The following is a 7,533-nucleotide window of genomic DNA, read 5'->3' as shown; positions in this document are numbered from 1 at the left end:
TGAACTTTGAAATAATCTGTACTGCTAAGGTGGTATCAGTGAGGGTAATCAGATTAGGGTAAAGCAGTTTCTAGAATCCTGGGCTAATCTGGGTAGTTAGCTCATTTGGTGAAAGGCCAGGGATGTGCCTGTTCAATCCAGCATCTCTTCTGGCGTGGCAGCTTTCTCCAGGGAACCAGCAAGGTTAATGAAACCCCAATCAGTCTCAAAAGAAAAACCAGGCAAGAGTACTGGAGTTATCACAATCTAGTCTTACCAAAAAAAACAAAAAAACTATAAAGTGCATGTCCATAGATGTGAGCCGGCCATCTCATCTTCAAATATGGGCAACACAACTAGAATTTGAATTTCGAATAACCCGACATGCCTTACTTTCAATAAAAGATGATCTCTTAATTTATGAATATGTCTTTTAATGAGGCATGTTGGATCTGTTAGATACAGCAATGAAACATTGACAAGTGTGCATTATAACCTTACATGATAAATCTCAAAAACAAGCAAATCTGAGACTTTTCCCAAAGCACACCCATTTATACAAACTAAAATCCCTACTTTAAACCAGATTCTCGGAATGTGGCCGGATTCTCTGAATGTGGCTGGCCTGAAGTCTTTCTGTAAAGCCATTGACTATGACACTGGGACTTGTTTCCTCTGCATATACTGGATTTTGGGGATCCAGTCTGTTTGGATACTCACCTTCCTGGACCTGGAGGGAGGGGGGAGGAACTTGAACTTCCCACAGGGCAGGAAACACTGACTGCCCTAAGGGACGAAGAGGGAGGAGGAGAGGGAGTGGGGGGAGTGGGAGGGTGTTGGGAAGAAGGGCGGAAATGGAAACTTTTATAATTTAATAAAATTACTTTCAAAAAAAATTGATTTAGAAGTCTCGTTTCTCCACCTACTGTTTTTGAGGAGTAGATTGCAAAAACATCAATTTAACTTGTGCTAGGTGGTAGTGGTTTGTTTTTTTAAACCAAAGATAGCCCTGCCAAACTTGTTGATCTTCTGCTTCATCTATTCAAGTCAATTACTGGGTCAAGCTGCTGTGCCTGTCACTGTAGGAAACCAGTTCATGCCTATATCACTGTCATCATGAAAATGTTCCATTCTCCAGAGCAGTGCACTTACCCTCTATCACTTCCTGCCTAAATCCAAGTTAAAATCCATGATTTCCGTTGGGTTTTAGCGCAGTTTGAGTCTACAAGGTCCTTTCTTTCCATGTCACAGTAGCTGTTCACAAATACATTAAATATAGATATGTTCTGCACTTGATAGCCACACACTTACAAAATCAGCTGCGTACGTTGGTGTGTTTGTTTTACTAGGGCGGCTCATAAAAGCAGTTCTCATTGCTAAGTTTGGTACATTACAATTTTGAGTGCGTTAATACAACAGTGCATTGGGAAAATACTGAGCCTCTACAAAATAACTTTACCTTTATAAACAAACTAATGTAATTTTCTTCACTCAAACAAGCATAGACTTTTTAATATTTCCTCAAGATAAATATCTCAATGAAACTCTAAGTTCACTCTATTGTGTGCCGGAGTCATGGGCTTAGGACAGTTAATACACTTAGAAGATGCTACCTGTTTAGTGTTATTTACACTGGTATGTCCATCATCCCCTAATCTGGAAGGTGAACAAACTATATTCAGAATGTGACTGAATTTGCGTCAATAACTGGGAACGGTATAGCTTTAATTAATCAGTTACTAAACACATAATGGGACTTAGTCTTGAGTGGGAATTTTCTTCATACTCCTCTTATGGCCTGGGAAACTTAATAAGAGGTTAACATGATGAAGGAGCCCCTGCTAAGGCAGACCTTATGGTAACGAAGGGAAAATGACAAGTGTACATGGGTAAATTATCAGCAACAGGTTAGTACAGGTTAGGTACTGAAATCAAACACTGAAGGCCGAAAACGTCGCCTCTGAAATATTCTTTCTATCCTGAAAGAGAAACTAGAGAAAAGACACGATTCCCTCAGAAAGCAATGAGTCGATTCAGGTTGTGACTTTATATTTAAGCACCACTCAAAAACATGGACACAAAGCAAACGATTTCTCTTTGCCCGTCACTATTCCAGCTACACAGCTTCGAGAGTTCTGTTCTCATTACACAACCCTTTCTCTGTTCCCAGAAGATAAGACGGCCCTGCGACAAATGGGACAGGTGGTATTTTCTGATAACCAGCGGTCGATGCAGTGGGCGTGGTACTCATGGGAGCAAGGTAGCTTACGAATTTTGTTGCCTACCATATATTCCGTAATGCAAATAGTACATGTCTTCAGTGCGTCATTTTCACCAAAACTTCTCATTGCTAAGTTAGCAATCTGTTCTTTGGTGAGTCCTCTAGTTTGGTGGTTGTCATTAAAAGGGTAAAGTAGGGTTTCATACACCCTTGAGCTTCTTTGTGAACTTTCACCATTGGAACTAAAGCCGGGGTTGGAGCTGGAGCCAGCAGCAGAGCTGTTCTGACCAGAGCGCCCTCTTCCACTCCGTGGAAACTCACCAAAACCTGTCGTTCTCTGCCTTGATGGGGTTTGAAAAGGAACAGGTGCAGTTTCCCTTGATCCAGTATCGAAGAGTGTAAGAGTGGAAAACCTGTTAGTATTCACATAGGTTCTCTCATCTGCAGGTTCAAAAAATGTTAAGGTGCTTATAAAACCTCCACGACCACTATCATAAAGGACCATGGTGTTTGGGGCCTGGGACCTTGACCGAGTTCTGCTAGCTACGCTATCTCTCTGGTGGTATTCTCCCTGCAGAACTCTTCTGACTTGAAGGTCTGTGGTTGGAGGTCTTTGACCAGATCCTGCCGCTCCACCATTGGTACCCATGTCTGAAGAACTTGACCCTTGAGCGGCAGAATTTCTTGACCCAGAAGCCGCCAAAAGATCTCTACCTAGCAACTCAGGTCCAGTTATCTGCTGTCTCAAAGTCCCATGGCGAGGGGTTCTAGAACTTCCCTCGATCTCATTTACCAAAGGGTGCACAAAAGTATGAGATGAGACACTACGATGAGATCTTCGTGGAATTTCATTTGCTGTGTGCAGAAGAGACCTACTTCTTTCAGCTCTGGCTCTGGGTCTTCTCCCGTGTTCTGGTTTGCGGCTTCTTGCCCTGCTCCGACCTCTGGTGGATGGCACTTCTGTTAATGCTTCAGCAGAACTGCGTTCTGACCTAGGTGGTCTGGCAGATGATGTCTCAGATGCTGAATTTTCCATTGGCCTTTGGCTGCTGCTGTCCATGTTTTCTGCACTAAGATTTGTAGCAGACAGTTCATTTCCGTTCTCTGGGGTTTGTCTTCCATTATTACGGTTCACACGTGTCTCTAAACTGAATCTGAGATCACCAGTGTGTGGATTAGTGTGGCCCACTGCCCTCCAGGACTGATTTCCTCTCTGACCACTTCCTGTTGTATTGCCAGTCTGTTGGACAGAGTTAGGACAATCAATTATGGAGTCACCATTGGACACGTCATCTGAAGAGTCTCCAGGTCTATTTTCATCTGAGCTCTGTGGCGGGGGCGGCCCCTCTTTGATTTGCTGTAGTCTTCTGAGTAACTCCTCCTCAGTACTTTGACCCGGGGTGCCTAGCAAATTGTTGTCTCTCATAAGTCGATAGTCTTCTCCGCTCAGATTATTTACAAATCGATAGAAAGCTTCTTTCCGATTCAATCGAATCAATTGCCTTCTGCGCTGTGCTGCAGATTGGTCATTTCTTTTATCACTAGAATCTGAGTTTTCCATCTTGATGAACAAGTGGAGGATTTCTGTCTGTTATGACATAGGACTGAAATCCAATAAACCGGACTTTCAGTTTTCTTCACTAGGCTTCGGTGGTTCGGCCAGGAGCGGACTGGCTGGGCTCTGAGGCCTCAGCTGCTGCCGTGGCCACCTGAGCTCTGCCGCGTGGCTGCCTCCTGCTCCCTAGCCCGCCTCCGAATGGCTGGGAGAGACCCGCCTCTAGCCCAGGAGCTCCGCCCATTCTGACACGTAGCTCAAGCAGCCATTATCTTCCATTGTTACCTAGCGGTGACAGAAATCGACTCAAGGTAAATTTTCTTAAAGTCACCCCAAATTACCTATTGAATATAGTTCAGGTCCCCTTTCTCAGCTACTTCACGTGACTCAAGAAGTCCTACTTAGAAAGCAGATGATTCAGCCAAAGCGTACCAGGTGGGCCTGGGGAAGAGCGACTGGTAGTCCTATTTGAAGGACACACCCACTCTTCTTGCAAGGCTGGCATCATGCTGGGGAATTTAGTGAGACAGTGACTGCTTCGTGATAGGCTGGCATCACACAGGAAGTTCATTGTGCCATTCCCCAATGACAGTGGCTAGGTGCCATCATGAGAAGGAACCAAGAGTTGACCTTCTCTACTCTGGTGTCATGAGAACAAGGATTAAGTCATGGAGCCTGAAGACACCCGGCTACAGCCCTCGAGTGGGAGATAGCTGTAGGGACTATTACAGAGAATGGGAAAGCAGATATGGGCTTGCTGATTCATTCAGGTTGGCATCTGATTAGGGTGGTAAGGAAAAGGGTGGTTTTAGCCCAGCCCTCCATGTAAAGAACTGTTAGTGTCACCCGAGGTCAGCAGGAAGTTTGACTTCTAGAGGGGCCTGCAGGCCATGCATTTCACTACCAGCAGGATGAAAAATGAAAACTCAGACCTGTTGGAGCGCTTCATTTCCACAACCCCCTTCCTCCCACAGTGCATTCACTGAGGGGTGATTTATGAAAACACAGAGGCTGGGCCTCCTGCTCAGATCTCAGTTCTCTGTTTGCTCCCCTTCCCCACTCTTCAAAGTGTTCAGGGGCCTCTCATCAACTTGGTAAGTAGGAAGAGCCTGGGCCATAAACTCTGGAGAAGGTGGAACATGGGAGCACCTGCTTAGCCATAAGGCTTGGAAAAGCAAAGTGTGTGTAGTAGATGCTGTTGCTATACAAAGAAGAGACGCTCCCAAAGAAGATGGACATGGTGAAGGCCTGACCCTTGGCTAGTCCAGGATCAGCCGTGACATAAATGGGAGATAAGGAAAGAGAACTCTATTTAAACACACCAATCTTTGCTGCTAGCAGACTCCAGTGTTGGGAGACCCAGAAAGAAATCACACACAAATGTGATTTAAAAATTTGTTAACTGGAGGAATTGGTATGATGTGCTGAGTTTTCCTATGCCAGACTTAGTCCATCACTTCTGATTTCAGGACCCTTCAGCTCCTCAGGATATAGACAGAATGCAGCCAGATTCTCTGAGAGGATATAAGACAAATGGCATCTAACCTAGTTCCCAGTAGAGTCCTTGTTCCCCCTTGGAACCTCATGAGCACAAACTTCACTGTCTACGTTTCTATTGACATTTTGTTCTTCCCGTGTCCCACCCATTAATTTTTACATACAGTGTTCCAGGACGTCTCTACCCTGCAACTCGGAACTCTTCTAAATTCCTCAGTGTGTAAGTCCAAAGGCCTATGGCCTATGGCCTATGGTCACGTTTATAACATTAATGATTCCCACCCTGGTACCAAGGTTCTGGATTTATTTCTTTTCTCATTATCCTGACAAAGTGCCAGAACAAAGTATCTTTAGAAGACAAGGGCATATTTTGAGTCAGGCTTTGGAGCAGATACAGCCCATCATATTGGGATAGCATGGTAGTGACAGTGGCTCCAGCTCTTGTGGCAGGCTGTTGAGACAGCTCTTTACACTGTGCCAGTGGTGGCAAGGCAGGAAGTGATGATGCTCTGCTCAGTTTGCTTTTTCCTTTTATCCTCTCCTCTGGGAGCCCAGCCCATTGACCGTTGCAGCCCACATTTCCGGGGTGTATTCCCTGAGAGTTGTCTCTCTAGAAATGTCCTACTAGACAGGCCCAAATCCAGTTATGGTGACAATAAAGATCAACCACAGAAACATAATGAAGACCATGTACAACAACCTTGTCACCAGAATATACTAAATGGGAGGAAATGGAAAGCGTTTCATTTCGAATAAGAAGGTGAAATGTTCACTTTCTTCATTCTTATTCAGTGCAGTGCTGAAATCTTAGTCAAAGCAATAAGACAGGAGACAGAAGTCTAAAGAAAACAGAAGTAGTCAAATTGCCTCTCAGATACTGTACTTGAAAGATCCAGAGGAGTCTTACATGCTAAGCCATCTCTCTAGCCCTACAAGTAAAAATGTAAAAGAACAATTAGCAATTGTTGTAGGAGGGGGTAAAGGGAGGGTGAGTGGGGGAGTGGGAGGAGAGGGAAGGAATTGGAAATTTTGAAAGGTATTATTTATAAAGCAATGAAAAACAAAGAAACAAAAAATAAAAATGTAAAAATCGGGCCTGGAGAGATGGCTTGGCAGTTAAGAGCACTGGCTGCTCTTCCAGAGGGTCTGACTTCAATTCCCAGCACCTACATGGCAGCTCACGACTGTCCATTCCAGAGGATCTGACACCTTCACACCAAAGCATGTAAAATAAATTTAAATAAATAATAAAAGATTTAAAACACCAAAAATCAATTTGAAGAATGACTTTCTGATATGAATTAGAAAAATTAATTTTGTGAAAATTCTGATCTTACCAAAAGCAATTGACAGATTCAGTGCAATCCCTATCAAAATTAAAATGCTATTCTTCACAGAATTGCTAAAGAACTTCCAAAATTCACAGAGAGACACAGAACATCACACGTGACCAGAGCTATCCTAAGCATGGCAATGCCGGATTTGTTACACTACAGAACCATAGGGACAAAAACAGCATGCTACCAGCACCAAAACAGAGACAAAACAAAAATATAGAAAAGAGACTCAGAGTAAATCCACACTGGTACAGGTTTCGTGTGTGTCTGAGACAGGATCCCTTGCAGCTCAGGATGGTGTTACCTTGAACTACTGATCCTCCTGCCACTATCTCCCAAGACCTGGAATTGCAGAAGGTCATTTGACAAAGGTGCCAAAAGCTCACACCACAAAAAGCACCACTTTCTCAACAAATGGTGCTGAGAAAACTGTATGTTCTCCTGAAGAAGAATTAATCTAAATCCCTATCTCTCACCTTGTACAGAAGTCAATTAGGTCTGCCACAACGACCTTAATGGAAGGCTTTCAAATTTGAAACTGCTGGCCTGAAATGGGGAGAACACGTCACGATATAGGTGAGGCGTGGAAAAGCCTTTCTGACAAGAGCTCCAGGGGCTCAGGAGGCAGAACCGACAGATTGGGTTTTATAAAACTGTAGAGCTGCACAGCAAAGGGAACAGGCAGCAGGGCAGAGAGGCCGTATACAGAAGGAAGGAATTTCTTGCTAGCTCTATACCTGACACTGAATTAATATACTCAAATATCAATATCCAAATCATCCAGTCAATACATTAACCAATGAAGTAACAAACGATTCTTAGAAGAAGAAAGGCAAATATGGCTGATAAAGTTAGGGAAAATATTCAACATCCTTAGACAGTGGCAGTTCTGCAAGGTAAAACTACATTCAGATTCCATCTCACTCCAGTCGAAATGGCCACCA

General features: G+C 43.8%; 1 pseudogene; it reads right to left on the bottom strand.

The window, feature by feature from the left end:
- Positions 1-2,011: 2,011 nt before the first annotated feature.
- LOC148117268 (E3 ubiquitin-protein ligase RLIM pseudogene) lies at positions 2,012-3,926 on the bottom strand (annotated as a pseudogene).
- Positions 3,927-7,533: the final 3,607 nt, after the last annotated feature.

This window comes from Myodes glareolus, chromosome X, assembly GCF_982192425.1.
Source record: "Myodes glareolus chromosome X, mMyoGla1.1, whole genome shotgun sequence".
In the NCBI taxonomy this organism is placed as follows: Eukaryota; Metazoa; Chordata; class Mammalia; order Rodentia; family Cricetidae; genus Myodes; species Myodes glareolus.
This window is presented reverse-complemented; position numbering and strand designations above follow the sequence as displayed.